This window comes from Aotus nancymaae, unplaced genomic scaffold (assembly GCF_030222135.1).
Source record: "Aotus nancymaae isolate 86718 unplaced genomic scaffold, 86718_ANA_hifiasm-v0.15.2.pri h1tg000028l, whole genome shotgun sequence".
Classification (NCBI taxonomy): Eukaryota; Metazoa; Chordata; class Mammalia; order Primates; family Aotidae; genus Aotus; species Aotus nancymaae.
The window spans coordinates 16,606,166-16,626,551 of NW_026988441.1; the positions used below are offsets into that span (position 1 = coordinate 16,606,166).

Consider the following 20,386-nt stretch of genomic DNA (forward strand, 5'->3'; position numbering starts at 1 on the left):
TATTTCTTTGTCTTCTCCAACTTCTAGAAGCAGTAGAAGCTGCCTGCATTCTTTTGCTTATGGCTCCTTCCTCTATCTTCAAAGCATATCTCCCTTTTGTGCTCTGACTCTGACCCTCCTGCCTTCCTCTTTTAAGGACCCTTGTTGGGCCTACTCAGTAATCCAGAATAATCTTACCATCTCAAGATTCTTTTTTATTTTCCTTTTTTAAGATGGAGTCTCACTCTATCACCTAGGCTGAAATGCAGTGGCGTGATCTTGTCTTACTACAACCTCTACCTCCTGGGTTCAAGTGATTTTCCTGCCTTAGCCTCCTGAGTAGCTGGGACTACAGGCATGCACCACCATGTCCGGCTCATTTTTGTATTTTTATTAGAGACTGGGTTTCACCATGTTGGCCAGGGTAGTCTCAAACTTCTAACCTCAAGCGATCTGCCTGCCTCGGCCTCCCAAAGTGCTGGGATTACAGGCATGACCTCTGATGCCTGGCCTCCATCTCAAGATTCTTAGGTGAAGCATATCTGCTGCAGAGTCTCTTTTGCCATGTAAGATATATTCACAGGTTCTGGGGATTAGGATTTGGACGTCTTGGGGCATTATTCTACGACTTCGTCTTATTGGTATCATTTATGAATTTCTTTTTTCTCTCAATCCTTTGACATAACTGTATAAATTTTATACTACATTATTGAAATCAGCCTTTTACTTGGAACTTTTACATCTATAACCACAAATGAAACTGATTAATGCTTTTCTTTTGGCCTGTCTTTATTGAAATTTTTTTCTTTTCTTTTTTTTTTGGAGACAGTCTTGTTCTGTCGCCCAGGCTGGAGAGCAGTGGTGCAATCTCAGCTCACTGCAACCTCTGCCTCCGGGTTCAAGTGATCCTCCAGCCTCAGTCTCCCAGTAACTGGAAATACAGGTATGTACCACCACACCCAGCTAATTTTTGTATTTTTGTAGAGAAGGGGTTTTGCCATGTTGCCCAGGCTGGTCTCAAACTCCTGGCCTCAAGTGATCTTCCCACCTCAGCTTCCCAAAGTGCTGAGATTACAGGCGTGACCCACCATGCCTGGCTATGTTTTTAATAAATTTTATGCGCCGGGCACAGTGGCTCACGCCTATAATCCCAGCACTTTGGGAGGCTGAGGCGGGTGGATCACGAGGTCAAGAGATCGAGACCATCCTGGTCAACATGGTGAAACCCTGTCTCTAGTAAAAATACAAAAATTAGCTGGGCATGGTGGCGCGTGCCTGTAGTCCCAGCTACTCGGGAGGCTGAGGCAGGAGAATTGCTTGAACCCAGGAGGTGGAGGTTGCGGTGAGCCGAGATTGTGCCATTACTCCAGCCTGGGTAACAAGAGTGAAACTCTGTCTCAAAAAAAAAAAAAATAAATAATAAATAAATAAATAAATAAATTTTATGCCAGTTAGACAAAAATTCATTGGAGAGCATATATAAATTGGATATAAATAAATTGAATAATCATTATTAGTTCAAAAATTAGCTAAAATTCAGCTATAACCATCTGGGTATGGTACCTTTTTAATTGAACATACTTTAAAATATCTTAAATAAAATAAAGCATTTCATATGGTTATTCTGTTCGGATTTTCTACCTCTTAGTAATAATTAGTGATTTAAATTTCATTAGAAAATCTACAGTTTCCTCTACCATGGTTATAGAGTTGTACATAACAGCCTCAAAATTCTTTTAAACTCGGGGCTGGGCACGGTCTCACGCCTGTAATCCCAGCACTTTGGGAAGCCGAGGCAGGCAGATCACCTGAGGTCAGGAGTTCGAGACCAGTCTGGCCAACATGATGAACCCTTGTCTCTACTAAAAATACAAAAAATTAGCCAGGTGTGGTGGTGGGCACCTGTAATCCTAGCTACTTGGGAGGCTGAGGCAGGAGAATCCCTTGAACCTGGGAGGCAGAGGCTGCGGTAAGCTGAGACCGCATGACTGCACTCCAGCCTGGGCAACAAGAACAAAACTCTGTCTAAAAAAAAAAAATTATTTCAAACTCTATATCCATGGGGTTTTTTTCCCCTCATTTCTGATGTTTTTGCTTTATTTTGCTCTTATCAGTCTTGTGTTTCATTTATCTTTTAGTACTAAATTGTGGATATTTAAATTTTGGTCTAGTATTTTGTTTTCTAGTTTGTAAACTAGAAATACTTAAGAATGTTTTTTACTTAATAAAATGTAAAAAGTAATGTTTCACAAGAAAGAAACGATAATGGTCAAAAATATAAGGGACTACTTTTTAACCTAAAAGTCACAATTACACGTTCTAGAAATAAACTACTGTTAACAATGTGTTACTAACTTTACAGATATTATTGCCCAAGTGTCTACGTTTCTGTTATTTGTAACTTTTTTTTTTTTTTTTTGAGACCATGTCTTACTCTATCGTCAGGCTGGAGTGCAGTGGCTTGATCTCGGCTCACTGCAACCTCCACCTCCCGAGTTCAAGCGATTCTCTTGCCTCAGCCTCCCAAGTAGCTGGGACTACAGACGCGTACCACCACCCCCAGCCAATTTTTGTATTTTTAATAGAGACAGGGTTTCACCATGTTGGCCAGGATGGTCTGGATCTGTTGACCTCGTGATCCTTCAGTCTCCGCCTCCCAAAGTGCTAAGATTACAGGCGTGCCCAGACTATTTGTAACATTTTAAAATACAGTATTACATGGTTTATTTTAGCAGCACTTTTCCACGTCCTCAAGTATTTCTCAAACATACTTTTGTCATTAAATATCCTTCTGCAACTTAATCCTGAAATAATTTGCATCCCACTACATTGCTATTCCATTATTTCCACTGCAGACCCAAGGTTATCCCTCATCCCCCTCCAGTCCCTTCTTCCGCATCATGAGCCGGTGACTGCTCCGCTAAGCCACATCCCCAAACCGTTAGGACAGGTCATTTCCCAGACACCTTCCAGGAAAGCCTGTGGCCCGGCCCGAACAGAAATTAGTGACTTAAATGCTAAGATGCCAGAAGACCTGGACTGGGAAGTGAATTCCCAGCCCAAACTTAGCCACCGGGCGGTATCGGGATTGTGGCACAGGTGAGTGAAGTCTCAGGTCCAGGCCGACTCCTATTTCGTGGTTAGGCCAGGAGTCGCCCTCTCCTGATCCCGCCCCCGAGTGCGGCTCCCTGTGGAGGGAACCCTGGGTGGTCCGCTCCCTGGCTTTTCACTACACTTCTGAGAGGCCTCTGGGCACACACACAAACCCCACTCCCCGACCCTCCGTTTGGGGCGAGGGCGGCTGCAGCCGGGTTAACTTCGCTGACTCCGGAAGCCTTGGCGGCGGGCCGGGCCGCCCCCTACCGGGTTTGCGGTTACATTTTTCTGAAACTTCCACGGACCCACAGCCTTTATCTAGCCCTTGGCGGCCACCTTTTGCTGCCTGAGCCTGTGAGTTCGGTCCTCGGAGGGTGCTTGGGCGCCGCTGACCACTCTGGCCTCGTCTTCACTGGAGGTGGGGACCGTGGTGTAGTCCCGGCCGCGGGCGGGCGCCCACCTCGACTACATTTCCCAGGGAGCCCCGCGGCCGAAGAAGACTGGTCCGCGAGAGTTGGCGGGAGTTGGAACGCAAAGGGCGGGAACGTCCCTGGCGGCGGAGCTCACTGGGCTGGGACGGACTCGTTTAGACACAGGTGCTGGGACGCCGAAGGGGCAGTGAGGTGTCCCGGCGCGGGGCTGGGGTCATCTGGAGTTTAAAAGACAGGTGGCTCTCGGAGATGTGCGGGCGGGCTGCATGCCCGCGCTTCACCGCAAAGGCAAGTCAGGGCTGTGCGTTGGGGAAAGGAGAGAGTGTCGGGGCTGTGCAGTCTGGGTGGCAGGGGAGAGTGTCAGGGTCGCTGGCCTCCGCTCGGGTGAGGACAGTGTCGGGTAGCGAGCCGGCAGGGAGTGTGTGTGGTGTGAGGCTGGCGCAGGAGCGGGCTGGGAATGTTAGGAGGTTTGGGGTATTGCGGCCTTGCGTCCTCCTGACTGGACTAAAAGTCCTTGCCATTCTCCCCGGACGTGGGGAGGAAACTGCATTTATGGAGCATTTTCCTAAAGCAGCCCAGGGCTGTCTATTTTGCAAATGTTGTCTCATCTGATCTAGAATTTCCGCTTCCTTGGATTTTGTTCATTCTCATAAGAGTGTTGACAAAAACCATGCCTCAGTGATTTGGCAGGGAAACTGAAGAACAGAATTAGCTTTTTCAGTCTCACTAATTTTGTTTTCCCCTCCATGGTCACATGCAATAGCCGTTTTGCTTATAAATTTCCTTTTTTTTTTTTTTTTTTTTTTTTTGACAGGGAGTCTCCTTCTGTCACCTAGGCTGGAGTGCAGTGGTGCGATCTCGGCTCATTGCAACCTAAGCCTCCCAGGTACAAGTGAGTCTCCTGTCTCAGCCTCCCGAGTAGCTGAGATTACAGGCACCTGCCACTAGGCCTGGCTAATTTTTGTATTTTTAGTAGAGACGGTGTTTCGCCATGCTGGTCTAGAACTCCTGAGCTCAAGCAGTTCGCCTGCCTCGGCCTCCCAAAGTGCTGGGATTACAGGTGTGAGCCACCTCACCCGGCCAACTTATCAATTTCTTTTCTTTCTTTCTTTCTTTCTTTCTTTTTTTTTTTTTTTTTTTTTGAGATGGAGTCTCGCTCTGTCACCCAGGCTAGTGTGCAGTGGTGGGATCCCTGCTCAATGCAACCTCCGCCTCTCAGGTTCAAGCGATTCTCCTGCCTCAGCCTCCTGAGTAGAGATTACAGGCTCAGGCCACCACGCCTGGCTGATTTTTGTATTTTTAGTAGAAATGGAGTTTCACCATGTTGGTCAGGCTGATCTCGTGATCCACCCACTTGAGCCTCCCAAAGTGCAGAGATTACACACGTGAGCCACCGCGCCCAGTCTCAATTTCTTAGAGCCTGCAGTGTCTGCCTGTCCAGTTTATCTCCATATATTTTTTCCTCAAGATAGAAATAACCTGAATGCCCTCTTATGATTAAGTGATATACAATTTTTGCAAAAGTTTCAAAACTTGAGGGAGTCATGATGAAAGTTTAAGTCACCTATCCATGGTCCCTCCATCCAGATAGTCACTATTAATGTTTTCAAATTATTTTGTCTGCTCATATGTGTGATCATGTGATTTGTTTTTCAGGGTGGGTTCATACGACTAATAGAAGTAGCTAACTTATTGAGCATGCACTTTGAACCACTTAGAGTTGGACGTTCTTTACAGATGTGATCTTGTTTGCTCCACATAACAGCCCTATCAGACAGGTATGATTATATTTCTTTAATTCTCTGATGCACTTTTTTCCACATTTTAACCTCTCTGAAATCAAAAGGGGCTTTACAAAAATTCTTGGCAAGTCATAGTTTTATTGATGGCATTTATTTTCTCTCCTAGTACATAAAGTTACAGTGGCCTTATAATCAGTGACACCTCAAACTTGATGAAATGGAGTATTATTCTAGTTTGACAACTGAGGAAATCAAGTCATTGGCCTCAGAGTTACACAGTTAAAAATGACGGAGCTGGGGTTTCTAACTCACCTACTGATTTCCTTTGCCCGCTTGTCAAAGAATGCTATCTTTTTTGGTTTATTTTAAACAAGTTCATATGTTCAGCATATTTTCTCTTTATCATTTATAAGTTGTTTTAGAAATGTTTTTTCACAGCTAATCTATTTTGTGTGCTTTTAGATTCAGTTTTCAAAAATGTATTCAGATAAATCAACTCCTTCCTTAAATTTTCTTCCCTTTGTGCTATCCCAGATGGTTTTCCTTACCACAAAAATAGAATAGTTACTTTTATATTTTCCTAAAATACTTTTTGTCTTTTGTCCAAACAATCTAGTATTTAACGTATTTGGTGTGATATCTGACTAGAGACTGTTGGCTATAAAATTCCAAATTTGGAGTGTTTATTTAGATTTTTTTATGCTACTTTGGAGTAACATTTTAAAGAGTGGCATGGTATTTGTAGGATGTGAAATTTAAGGGTTTTTTTTCCCTAGATATGTCTGAATGTGGCATTTACTTCATTAATTCTGGCCAGTCCTTAAGAATTAACTGCTTTCAGTCTAAGACTAAAGAAACATATTTTTTGTATTCTGAATTAATATGTTTCTTTCTCTTTGACTTTTCTTTAGAATTATGTAAGAATTCATTGAGTTTCTCTTCCTATTCCTATAGAGGCCAGAACCTTTCTAAGATTGTCAGAAGATCGCCACACCTTCCCCATCCATTCTCTGCACATCCATGGGGACGGAGCTTCAGTTCCCTTCGCCCTTTAACTCTTCAGTGTCTATTTCTCCCTGTATATTCTCCTCTCCTGAAAATATTCATTGTCCTTTGTCCCTGCTAATGGGATGCTGTGCACTGCAATAAAAGGGTAGAATGTTAGCCCATTTCTGCCATTTGCTAGCTCTGTGACCATGGGGTTCCTTATAATTTCTCTGTATAATGTGGTCTTACCAGTTTGGGGAATGTGATGATAATGGAAATTCACCTGCGCTTACACTGGCAACCTAGGGTCCCCTAGTCCGACCTTCTGGTCTCCCCAACATCAAGTGAAGTTCCCAATTTCATGGCTTCTTTTTCCTTCCTGTTCTATGAGCTTATGCCCTAGGGCCTCACTCTACTGTCTTTTGCCTTGTAAGAGTAGATACTATGTTGACCTGATTGGGCTCCTAGCTCCACTATTACTCTTTGCCAATAAGATAGTCCAATAATGGACTAATCTTTTGTTCAGTGAATCCCTGTTACTTTCAGGGTAAGTCTCCAACTCTTTGATATTCATTGCATATTTGCTAAAAAACACATTCGGCATTTAACAGAGCACGAAGCCTAGTATTGGAGTAAAGTGGTGAGTAAAGATGATGTGTTTAGTCCCAGCAGGTATAACCTGTCATTCAAAACATTTCCATCCTGATCCACAGATCCCTGTGGAGTTCTCCAACATCACTTCTCTCTACTCCTCTCCCAGAACACCTCATCAGTTATCCCAGGTAACTTTCTGCTCCTCAGAAACACAGGATGCAATTGGTCTCCCTTCTTACCTCCAACTTCTCCTCACTTTACTTGGAATGCTGCTCAGTCTGTTTTCTGCTTGTTGGAATTCCATTCCTTTTCTGAGTCCCAGTTAGTCTTCTACGTGTTACATGAAACTTTCCCCTACCCCTCAACCTACATAAGTCTCTATTACCTCATTTCCTATAGCAAGATTCTTCTTTTTTTTTTTTTGAGACGGAGTTTCTCTCTTGTTACCCAGGCTGGAGTGCAATGGCGCGATCTTGGCTCACCGCAACCTCTGCCTCCTGGGTTCAGGCAATTCTCCTGCCTCAGCCTCCTGAGTAGCTGGGATTACAGGCACGCGCCACCATGCCCAGCTAATTTTTTGTATTAGTAGAGACGGGGTTTCACCATGTTGACCAGGATGGTCTCGATCTCTTGACCTTGTGATCCACCTGCCTTGGCCTCCCAAAGTGCTGGGATTACAGGCTTGAGCCACCGCGCCCGGCGCAAGATTCTTCTTTTATTTGGAGGCAACATACCCTGCTTTAAAACCCCTCAATTAATTCTTTTTTTTTTTTTTTTGAGACGGAGTTTCGCTCTTGTTACCCAGGCTGGAGTGCAATGGCGCGATCTCGGCTCACCGCAGCCTCCACCTCCTGGGTTCAGGCAATTCTCCTGCCTCAGCCTCCTGAGTAGCTGGGATTACAGGCACGCGCCACTATACCCAGCTAATTTTTTGTATTTTTAGTAGAGACGGGGTTTCACCATGTTGACCAGGATGGTCTCTATCTCTTCACCTCGTGATCCACCCGCCTCAGCCTCCCAAAGTGCTGGGATTACAGGCTTGAGCCACCGTGCCCGGCCCAGTTAATTCTTTTCACCTGTCAGGACAAGTATAAATGTCTTAGGATCTTATCCTTCTTTTCAGCCTCATCTCTCTGCTCCCTCTCTGACTCTACCCTAGTCGTGTTAAACTACTAGCAGTTCTCAGAATGCACAGTCTATCTCATGCCTCCATTGCACACGAAACACAAGAAGGGCATTTATCCCTCACCACCTCTTTCTCTGAGTTCTACTGAATCTAGGTCAAGAACCATTGTATATGAAGCCTGTGTCAGTCTTATGGTTGGGCTTGATCCCAATTACTGTATCTCTTAATCTCTTACAGTCTTTAACTGTCTTCTTTTTTTCTTTTTTCTTCTTTTTTCTTTTTTTGAGATGGACTTTCTCTTTTGTTACTCAGGTCAGAGTGCAATCTCGGCTCACTGTAACCTCCGCCTGCAGGGTTCCAGCTATTCTCCTGCCTCAGCCTCCTGAATAGCTGGGATTACTAGCATACACTACCACACCTGGCTAATTTTGTGTTTTTTAGTAGAGACAGGTTTTCTCCGTGTGGGTCAGGCTGGTCTTGAACTCTTGACCTCTGGTGATTTGCCTGGCTTGTCCTCCCAAAGTGCTAGGATTACAGGCGGAAGCCACCATGCCTGGCCTGAAACTTTTTAAAACTACTTTTATTAAATATTGAATAGTAGAACGTGTAACATATTAAGGGGGACTGAACACCCATGTTAAGAGGTAGAATGTTAATGTTAAAATTCCCATGTGTGCTTCGATCATCCCAATCCAACTCCCCTTCTGTAGCTGTCAGAGTTATCTGTTATTCTGAATTTTGTGTTTTGCATTTCCTTTTTTTCCTTTACAGTCTTAACCATATGTGTTTATTTTCCTGTTTTAATTTGATGTAAAGAAATCATATTGTTTGGATTCTTCTGCAACTCTATTACTTGTCTTCCAACGAATGTTCAAGAGATTCATTCACATTACAAACTTATCCTACTGTATAGCTATCCATTGTATGAACATATTTTTTCATGTATATTGTGTACATTACTCCTGTGAACATTCTTGAACTCTTCTTTTTCTATACTGTGCAAGAATTTCTGTAAGTATGTAACTAGAAATGGACTTGCTAGGTCATAGGTTATATGCATTTCCAACCTTACTCCATATTCCCCAGTTGTTTTCTAAAGTATTTATTATACTCATTTACAATTCCTTTTACTTCATATCTTCACCAACACTTAATATTATTAAACATTTAAATTTTTACCCACTTGGGTATGAGTGGGTATATATTATTCTGATTTCAAACTTGCATATTTTGGTACTAAATGAGGTCGAGCCCCCGCACCCCACTTTTATGCTTATTGGCATTCATGTTTTCTCTTCTCTGAAGTATAATTTTATGTCATTTCTAATTTTTCTATTGATTTTTATATTTCCAGAGTTTTTGTTCCTTTTAATGCTTTGTATGCATGTCTTAAGTATTGCGGATTTTCGTCCTTGTCAGTTATATGTACGGTGCATGCTTTCTACTTTAACCTTTAAATGATGGTAGAAATTCTCAATTTTAATGCCATCAAATTTAACACTATTTAATTTATTTACATCTTGTGTATGAAATCTATCTTCTCCTAAGAGTGAAGATATTCTCCCTGTTTTCTATAAATGATTTATTTTGCCTTTTATGTTTAAGTCTTTAATTCACTTGGAATTAATTGTAGGGGGGTATGGTATTTCCATTTGGATAACTAATATCTGAAACATCATTTATTGAAAAGGCCATTGTAAAGGATTAGGCAAACTGCAAGGTCTGAGGGAACAGTTCCTACACTCAGACACCAGCTACAACTTAAGGGATTCCTGTGACCACTCTCACATCAGACCAGCTAGCTACAAATTCAGATGTTTCCACCACCATCCTTATGTGTAAATAATTCAGTAGAGACTCACAGAACTCACTGAAAGCTGTTATAGTCACAGTCACGTTTATAACAAGGAAAGGATACATTGCGTTGTATTACCCTCCCAGTATTGATGTTTGGCAGTACACCCAGAGTATTGTCAACCAGAGAAGTTCACTCAAGCTTCAGTGCCCACAGTTTTTACTGAAGCTTCATTACGTAGGCATCATTGATTGAATCATTTTCTATATGCATGAACTCAGTTTTGCTTTAAAGATAATAATACAGCTGCTTGCAGAAGACAGTAGTTACACAAAGATTATCAGTCCTCTGTCACAGCCCTTATAGTAGAACACATCTCCCCCACGATTTTTTGTTATCTTATACATAAACAAGTATTGTACCTAAGGTGGGCGCGTTCCTCCTCTTGCTTCCAGGAACAGTTTGCTCCATCTATGGAGTAGCCATTCTTTCATTCCGTTACTTTCTTAATAAACTTGCTTTCACTTTGCTCTTTGGACTTGCCCTGAATTATTTCTTACATGAGATCTAAGAACCCTCTCTTGGGATCTGGATTTGGACCCCCTATCCAATAACAATAGCATATTAATGTAATTTCAGCAATGTTCTATTGTGGAATTGACTCTTTAGTTTCAAGCCTGGTTTCCTGAGATGAAAGAAATCCAGGGCCAGGTGCAGTGGCTCACACCTGTAATCCTTAGCACTTTGGGAAGCCGAGGTGAGTGGATCACTTGAGGTCAGGAGTTCGAAACCAGCCTGGACAACATGGCGAAACCCCATCACTACTAAAAATACAAAAATTAGCCAGATGTGGTGGCAGCCACCTGTAATCCCAGCTGCTCAGGAGGCTGAGGCAGGAGAATTGCTTGAACCTAGGAGGCAGAGGTTGCAGTGAGCTAAGATCGAGCCACTGCATTCCAGCCTGGGTGACAGAGACTCCATCTCAAAAAAAAAAAAAAAAAAAAGAGGCCGGGCACGGTGGCTCATGCCTGTAATCCCAACACTTTGGGAGGCCAAGACAGGTGGATCATGAGGTCAGGAGTTCGAGACAAGCCTGGCCAATATGGTGAAACCCCGTCTCTACTAAAAACTAAAAAAATTAGCTGGGTGTGCTGGCACATGCCTGTAGTCCCAGCTACTCAGGAGGCTGAGGCAGAAGAATCGCTGGAACATGGGAGGTTGTAGTGAGCCAAGATCATGCCACTGCACTCCAGCCTGGGCAACAGAGCGAGACTTCATCTCTAAAAAAGAAAGAAAGAAATGCAAAGTGGAAATGTCCTCTTGTCTCCCAATATTTGAGAAGGAAACTCCTCTGAGTATGGATAGAAACTGAGAATAACAGTTATCCATAGTTTTGATTGCTTTTAAAGGCAACTTACACATTTCAGAAGTCAACATAGATGACAAATACAGTGAAAGTGTAAAAACATAAAACTGGAATGTATACATAGGCTAACTAAATGAGGAACAGAAGGAGCAGAAGAAGAGATAAAGACTAGCGATTGTATACAGTGTTTATTTTGACTGTCTCTAAAATCTCATTAAAATGACAGTAAAGAAAAGAACGTATAAAAAAAAAACAGAGAGGATAGAAAATATCAACACATTTTTGAAAGATGAAATGCATAAGGAAATCTGTCAATTGATAGTACAATGAGCTTAAACAAAAGGTCCCGCTAAAGAGATCTTCATAGAGAAATGAGAAGTTTTGTACCACAAAATACCAGAAAGGCTCCCAGCAATCCCATGGCAACGATGTTGATGACAGCAGGAACAACCAGGCTGGTGCCTAAAATCTCAAGGGAGAAAAATCCTTCTCTGATTGAAGGAACTATATTCCAAGAACATAAGGGGAATTATCTTGCTTTTTTCTCTACTTACTGATTGGTCCTGGAGGTTCACATGAAATGTGTGGCAGAATAAAAAGCAAGGAGGCCAGGTGTGGTGGCTTACACCTGTAATCCCAGCACTTTGGGAGGCTGAGATGGGCAGATCACTTGAGGCCAGGAGTTCAAGACCAGCCTGGGCAACATGGCAAAACCCCGTCTCTTCTAAAAATACAAAAATTAGCCTGATGTGGTGGCACATGCCTGTAATCCCAGCTACTTGGGATGATAAGGCATTAGAATCTCTTGAACCCAGGAGATGGAGGTTGCAGTGAGGTGAGACTGCATCACTGCACTCCAGCCTGGGTGACACAGTGACACTCAGTCAAAAAAAAGGAAAGATGAAAGAGAAAAAGAGGAAGGAGAGAAAAGGGAGGAAGGAAATAAAGGAAGGGAAGAGGGCATAGCAAAGCAAGGGCCTCACCTTTCTATACAGAAGACAGGAGATGGTCTCTAAGTTGAAGTGTGTTGAGGAGATCAGAGAGGATAAAGCTCAAGAAATCAATCCCACAAAGTTAGGAACTCCAGAAGTTATTTCCAAGCTGCGCATTCATGACTGAGAATTAAAATACAGAGTAGAACACTGCCCAGGTAGACTGGCCACAGGGTGGCATAGACATGGAACAGCTCTGTGAAAGCTTTGAAAATTGAACTGATACTGAAATTACAGAGCACAGAAGATGAGTAGGAGGAGATTGTGGCCTGAGTCTTATTGGGTTGATTGCCTCCTAAACCAAAGAGATTTAAACCAAGACCCAGAGAAACATAATAGTCAAAATGCCCAGAATACAATAAAAAAAATTACTAGACATCAAACGAGGAAAATAATGTCATCTCATGGGGAGGAAACAATAAAAAGACATCAATCCTGAGATGACACAGGTGTTGGAATTATCAGATAAAGACTTTAAAGCAGCTATTATAACCAAGCTCTAAGAAAAAACACACTTGAAACAAATAAAAAATAATCTCCACAGAGAAATGAAAGATGTTAAAAATATCCAAATAGAAATTTTAGGTCAGGTGCAGTGGCTCATGCCTGTAATCCTAGCATTTTGGGAGACTGAGGCGGCAGATTGCCTGAGCTCAGAAGTTTAAGACCAACTTGGGCAACACAGAGACATCCCATCTCAACTAAAATACAGAAAATTAGCCATGTGTGGCAGTGTGCACCTGTAGTCTAAACTACTCAGGAGGCTGAGGCAGGAGAATTGCTTGAACCCAGAAGGTGGAGGTTGCAGTGAGCCCAAATCATGCCACTGTACTCCAGCCTGGGTGATAGAGCAAGACTGCCTCCAAATTTTTTTTAGAACTGAAAAACACAGTAACTGAAAAAAAATTCACCAGACATACTCAATAGCAGAATGGATGTGATAGAAGAAAGACAGATGAACTTGAAAGTTGATTAACGGAAATATCTATAAAATAGAAAAAGGATTGAAAACAAGAACTTCCAAGTTTCAGCACTGACATGTAGACTTTGGAAGTTATCCTTCCAAACAAAAAGGCTAGACAAACTGAAAATCAACTTTCCTTGGATTCATTAGAAAACTGAGGTTGCAGAGCAAACCAGCACCCTGAAATGAAAAGCAAGACAGTCAAGATCTGTTTGCCTAGATTAAAAGCCACGGGAGCCCTAAATATGTAGGAACAGTTAAATAGTAATTTTGGTAAATTGGTGGAGGCTGTGTCAGGGGAAAGACCTTACCAGGGCCTTGTCGCAGACCTTGTTCCTGGGGGAAGGGCATTTCTCTCCTTTCACGTCCCTCGAGCCTGTCTTATTTATGGTGGAGGTAGAGGAATCCATATAAGAGTAAACACTCAGGCTGGATGCAGTGGCTTACGCCTGTAATCCCAGCACTTTTGGAGGCCAACGAGGGTGGGTCATGAGGTCAGGAGCTCAAAACCATCCTGACCAACATGCTAAAATCCTGTCTCTACTAAAAAAAAATTAGCTGGGTGTGGTGGCATGTGCCTGTAACCCCAGCTACTCAGGAAGCTGAGGCAGGAGAATCCCTTGAACCAGGGAGTTGGAGGTTGCAGTGAACCGAGATTGTGCCACTGCAACCTCCAACTCCCTGGTTAAGGTGAGTATACTCCAGCCAGGCAACAGAGCGGGACTCTGTCTCAAAAAAAAAAAAAAAAAAAAAAAAAAGAATGATACATGAGCCGGGCATAGTAGCCCATACCTGTAATCCCAGCAATTTGGGAGGCTGAGGTGGGAGAATCCCTTGAGTCTAGGACCTCAAGACCAGCCTGGGCAACAGAGGAAGACCCTGTTTCTACCCAAAAAAAAAAAAAAAAATAGCCATGGTGGCACACGCCTATGGTCCTAGCTACTCAGGAGGCTGAGGTGGGAGGATCACCTATACTCAGGGAGGTCAAGTCTGCAGTAAGCTGTGATTGCACCACTGCACTAAGCCTGGGAAACAGAGTGAGACTGTCTCAGAGGGGAAAAAAAAAGATACATGGCCAGGCACAGTGGCTCACACTGGTTATCTCAGCACTTTGGGAGACTGAGGCAGGCAGATCACTTGAACCAAGAGTTCAAGACCAGCCTGGCCAACATGGTGAAACCTCGTCTTTACCAAAAATACAAAAATTAGCTGGGCGTGGTGGCACACACCTGTAATCCCAGCTACTGGGAAAGCTGAGTCAAAAGAATCGCTTGAACCCCGGGAGGCGGAAGTTGCAGTGAGCTGAGATCATGCCAGCCTGGGCAACAGAGCAAGACTGTCTCAAAAAAAAAAAAAAAAAAAAAGATATATTAAAGACTGTTTGAAAGGAGAATGAAAATACAATAGAATAAACAGATATTGTCTCTATTTAATAAAAATTAATAATGACCTGTTTCTATTCCATGGTGTAGTAGGATATTTTTACTCTGTGTCTTTCTCCAATAATACTTCTTTCAGCTACCTGCAGTCTTTAAGACATCATTATTTTCTTGTGTGTTGGTAAAAGAGAATACAGTCAAACATATCGGGTGTGGTGGCTCACACCTGTAATCCCAGAACTTTGGGAGGCTGAGGCAGGCGGATCACCTGTGGTGAGGAGTTCGAGACCAGCTTGGCCAACATTGTGAAACCCCATCTCTACTAAAAATACAAAAATTTTGTGTTTTTACAAAATACAGTGGCAGGCATCTGTAGTCCCAGCTACTCGGGAGGCTGAGGCAATAAAATCACTTGAACCCGGAAGGCAGAGGTTGCAGTGAGCTGATATCGCACGACTGCACTCCAGCTTGGATGACAGAGTGAGATCCTGTCTCAAAAAAAAAAAAAAAACATTCACTTTGGCTTACACCTCTGCTCTCATCAATCCTACACGACACTGATTCTTGGTGGCAGCCCAATGTGATGCCATGGAGCTCAGTTTCCCCTAACAGAAGTCTTGAGAGTGGACTATATACAGTTTTATTTACAAGCAACAGCATGTTTTCAGATTTGTAGGTGATCTCTAGGGCCCTGGAATGTAGAGATGTCTTTGTTTCCTTGGGGACTTTGACCACCAGACAATCTAACAGTGTGATTAATGAGGGCTTTGGTGTGGGCCATACCAGTTTCTAGCCCTGGAGGAATTGAAGACTCAAGGTATGCGCCTGAACCTCCTGGCGGAGTTGAATATTAGTGACCAGCCACCTAGGTGGGATGTGATCAAGACCCAATAACAATTGGGGACTAAAAGCTCAGGGAAGCTTTCCTGGTTGGCAACACTGCATATTGTCACACATTGCAGTCAGAAAGAGATAATGCCATCCATGACTCTGCAGGGAGGGGAGGGCTGGAAGCTCCTCCACGTTTGAAGCCCTCCTGTACTTTCTGCCCGGCGAGTCTCTTTCTTTAGCTGATTCTAACCTGTATCCCTTCTCTGTAATAAAACTAACCATAAGGCCAAGTGCGGTGGCTCACGCCCCTAATCCCAGCACCTTGGGAGGCCGTGGCGGCTGGATCACTTGAGGTCAGGAGTTCGAGACTGGCCTGGCCAAGATGGTGAAACCCCGTCTCTACTAAAAATACAAAAATTAGCCGGCATGGTGGTGGCCCCCTATAATCCCAGCTACTCAGGAAGCTGAGGCAGGAAAATTGCTTGAACCCAGGAAGCAGAGATTACAGTGAGCCAAGATCACACCACTGCACTCCAGCCTGGGCGACAAAGCAAGACCTCGTCTCAAAAAAAACCAAAACAAACAAAAACTAGCCATAAATATATCACTTTCCTGAAAGTTCTGTGGTTCTAGTTAATTTTCTTTTTAAGACAGAGTCTTGCTCTGTGGCCCAGGCTGGAGTATAGTGGCAGAATCACAACTCACTGCAGCCTCTACCTTCTGGGCTCAAGTAATCCTCCCACCTCAGCCTCCTGTCATTGGGCATCAAGTAAAAAGGGGACTGAACAAAACTACTTATAGATAACAAGGTCTGTATACCCTAAATCAAGAAGAAGCATTACACTAAATGTTTAAATAATATGCAGTTTCCATTCAATTGGGAAAATGAGGAAAATGTCCACTATCCACCCTAATACTCAACTTTATTTTGAAGATTCCAATGACTGCAATAAGAAATGCAAATAAAATAAATATTGAGGGGCTGGGCGCGGTGGCTGATGCCTATAATCCCAGCACTTTGGGAGTCCGAGGCGGGTGGATCACAAGGTCAAGAGATCAAGACCATCCTGGTCAACAAGGTGAAACCCCGTCTCTACTAAAAATACAAAAAAAATTAGCTGGGCATGGTGGAGCGCGCCTGTAGTCCCAGCTACTCGGGAGGCTGAGGCAGGAGAATTGCTTGAACCCAGGAGGCGGAGATTGCGGTGAGCTGAGATCGCGCCATTGCACTCCAGCCTGGGTAACAAGAGTGAAACTCCGTCTCAAAAAAATAAAAATAAAAATAAAAAAATAAATATTGAGGAAAGTTATTTCTATGTGCATGTCCATGACTGCGTGGCAGAAAACATAAAAGACTAAAAATAAAAATTTTAAAAAAAGAGTATCTAGTAAGGCTGAAAATTAAGAATATCTAAATTTTAAAATGCTAGTAAAACAATAAACACCATAACACAATTTTAACACAAGCCCCATTAAAAGATGGTAAATTCAAGATTTATAAATGTTTAATACCTAAAATGATCAATACCTGAAATATTTTAAGAATCCTGAAAATCAATAAATGAGATAATGCAAAAGAAATAGAGCAAATGCATCATTAAAAAGCACAGTAAAGAAAACGCGATTGGCCAATAAACACAAATGAAAAGATGCTTGACTCAGTTGTAATCAGGATTTTTTTTTTTTTTTTTTTTTGAGACAGGGTCTCACTCTGACACTCAGACTGGAGTGCAGTGGTGTGATCATGGTTTACTGCAGCCTGAACTTCTCAGACTCAAGTAATCTGTCCACCTCAGCCTTCCAAGTAGCTGAAACCACAGACACATGCCACTACATGTGAATAATTTTTGTAGATACAGGGTTTTGCCATGTTGCCCAGCCTGGTCTTATACTCATGGGCTCAAGCAATCCTTCTGCCTTGGCCTCCCAAAGTGCGGGGATTACAAGTATAAGCCACTGTGCCTAGCCCAGTATAATAAACATTGAGACTGATAGCAGAGGTAGGGAAATATGAATGCTCATATTCAATGATCGAAGGGATTCAAAACAAACTGGTGGAGCCACAATTTGGCAATAAGCAGTGAAGCTGAACACGTATACAGCCTACAATGAACAATTTCATTTCTAGGAAACATCTTAGATTCTTGACTCTTTAAGGAAATCAGGAAATACACAAAATGATATTCAATATAGCATCTTTATTACCTCAGAAACTCATTTATGTCCTTAATCATCATTTAATGTAATATTTAAACGTGTTTAATACAAACATATTGAGGATCGGGCTGGAATATTTTCTATTCTATAGAAAAGCGCTAACCCTCCTACTTTCAGAGCACGATGTGAGCTGCAAAAAATTGCCCTGACTTACTCCCTCCCGACACATCCACTCACCATAATGTCTAAAATTACATCCAGGAAGACATTCATTGCGGTTATGGTAGCATCTATGAAAACAGTTCCTATTCCAGATGTTGGGACTGATAATTCCATAATAAATTTGAGATACACTCAGTTAAATAAAAATGTCTTTACTACATCTTTGACAAACTGATAATGTATATTTTGAATTCCTCAAAAGTAGTTTTGTTTTTGTTTTGAGACAGTTTCACTCTTGTTGCCTAGGCTGGAGTGCAATGGCGCAATCTCGGCTCACTGCAACCTCTGCCTCCCAGGTTCAAGCAATTCTCCTGCCTCAGCCTCCCAAGTAGCTGGGATTACAGGCATGTACCAGCACGCCTAGCTAATTTTGTATTTTTAATAGAGACGGGGTTTCACCATGTTGGTCAGACTGGTTTTGAACTCCTGACCAGGTGATCCGCTCACCTAGGCCTCCCAAAGTGCTGGGATTACAGGCATGAGACAACAGCGCCTGGGCAAAAATAGATGTTTTATGCCTTGCTTGATTTGCCTATTTTCCCAAGAAATCTTTTTTTCTAATACCATCAAGAATTAGTATTCCTTGAGGCAAACTTCTGGAGAATATTGAATTTAGGGCTCAAACACTGGCCTTCTGGAGGTATTTGGTGCTTGGAAAAGGAAACACTGACCTATTAGCAAAGATAGATTTTGTAATAAATTGTAAATATACTTCATTTAGAATCGTGAAGAACAGAACTGTCATAATGAAGGTGGTCTAGATTTTACTTTCAGAAGCTATCTTCATCTAATTTTTATAAGGATTATTTTAGCTGTGTAGAATTAATTGGTAAAATCTTCAGGACTATCTATTAAAGTTTTTATAAGTATCAGATTTTTTACTTAAACAGGGAGTACACACACACACACACACTTTGTTAATCTTTTTTATTTTTTGAGACAGAGTTTTGCTCTTTGTTCTTGTTACTCAGGCTGGAGGGCAATAGTGCGATCTCGGCTCACCACAACCTCTGCCTCCTGGGTTCAAGCAATTCTCCTGCCTCAGCCTCCCCAGTAGCTGGGATTACAGGCATGCACTACCACGCCCAGCTAATTTTTGTATTTTTAGTAGAGACAGGGTTTCTCCATGTTGGTCAGGCTGGTCTTGAACTCCTGACCTCAGGTGATCTACCCGCCTCGGCCTCCCAAAGTGCTGAGATTACAGGTATGAGCCACTGTACCCAGCCACTTGACTGTTCTTTACTTGGATTGGTTTCATTTTGTTGTTTCCTTTTTCTTTATGGAAATGCAAATTCATTCCCTCAACACATACATCTGTGTAACACAGGCCTGGTGTTGCTGCTGTGGTTAAGTGAAGAAGATGAGGACTGTGCTCAGAAATAAGATTTCCTTAGCACATTACAGGGTATTAATTTCTCGCTGAATAGAACTTTGACGATATCTGACAAGGTTAGATGTGTAGGCATCTCATTGTCATTCATTTCTACGTAGTCTATAATTTTGGTTTTGATTTTAAACATTTTATTATTGAAATGTCAAAACCACTCCACTTAAATAATTATCAACATGTTGCCAATTTCGTTTCCAGCTTTTTGCCAATTTTTCTTTTGCTGTAATATTTTAATGCAAATGTGTCTATCTTCATTTCATAGTATGTATCTCTAACACATAATATCTTTTATTTTTTATAATCATATTGACATCATCCCTAACCAAATTAATATATGTAAATATCATTTAGTATTTAGTCCATGTTGCTGAGTGCAGTGGCTCATGCCTGTAATCCCAGCACTTTGGGATGCTACGGTGGGCAGATCATGAAGTCAGGAGTTCAAGACCAGCCTGGCCAATATGGTGAAACCCCGTCTCTACTAAAATAAAAAATTTGCTGAGTGTGGTGGCATGCACCTGTAGTCCCAGCTATTCGGGAGGCTCAGGCAGGTGAATAGCTTTAACTTGGGAGATGGAGATGGCAGTGAACCAACATCATGCCACTGCACTCCAGCCTGGGTTACAAGAGTGAGACTTCGTCTCAAGAAAAAAAATTAGTTAATGTCCACACTTCCCCCACTGTCTCCAAAATGGCTTTTTATGTTTTGTTCAAACCAGATCCAAGTAATGCCAACATACACAATTTAGTTGATGTGTCTCTTTAAGTCTCTTTTAATCTGTTAATGGTTGCCCTTCTCCTTGTATTTTTCATGGCACCTGTTAGTTGAATAAATCAGGTAATTTGCTTTGTAGAATTTCACACATTCTGGATTTGTTTGGCTTCTTCCTTGTGGTACCCTTTATAGCCAGCCCTCCACATGTGCAGATTCAACCAACCTCAAATAGAAGATACTAAAATAAAAAAAACCTAATAAAAATACAATAAAAAATAATACAAATTGCAAAATACAGTATAACAACTATTTACATAGCATTTACATTTTGTTAGGTATATGTAATCTAAAGATAAAGTATAGAGAAGCATGTGTATAGATAATATGCAAATACATATGCCATTTTATACAAGGGACTTGAGCATTCTCAGATTTTACCATTAGTGGAGGATCCTGGAACCAATTCCCCATGTATACCAAGGGATGACCATACACTGTTCATCTATTCCCCTTCTTTCAGTTCATTATTCCAGCAATAAGGCTTCGAGATGGTGGTGTGGACTCCTATTGCATTATGTCAGGAAGTGCATGTTGTCTGATAGACCCATTTTTATTGAAGT

The 20,386-nt window shown here is 42.2% G+C and overlaps 1 long non-coding RNA gene across 1 annotated transcript in view; it reads left to right on the forward strand.

Annotated features, from left to right (window-relative positions):
• Positions 1-3,624: 3,624 nt before the first annotated feature.
• Positions 3,625-20,386, forward strand: part of LOC110569470 (uncharacterized) — a 41,224-nt gene continuing 24,462 nt past the window's right edge. Inside the window, exons 1-2 of the long non-coding RNA XR_010344287.1 lie at positions 3,625-3,794; positions 5,163-5,284. This is a non-coding gene — a long non-coding RNA (uncharacterized LOC110569470). The remainder of the gene's footprint in view (positions 3,795-5,162; positions 5,285-20,386) is intronic.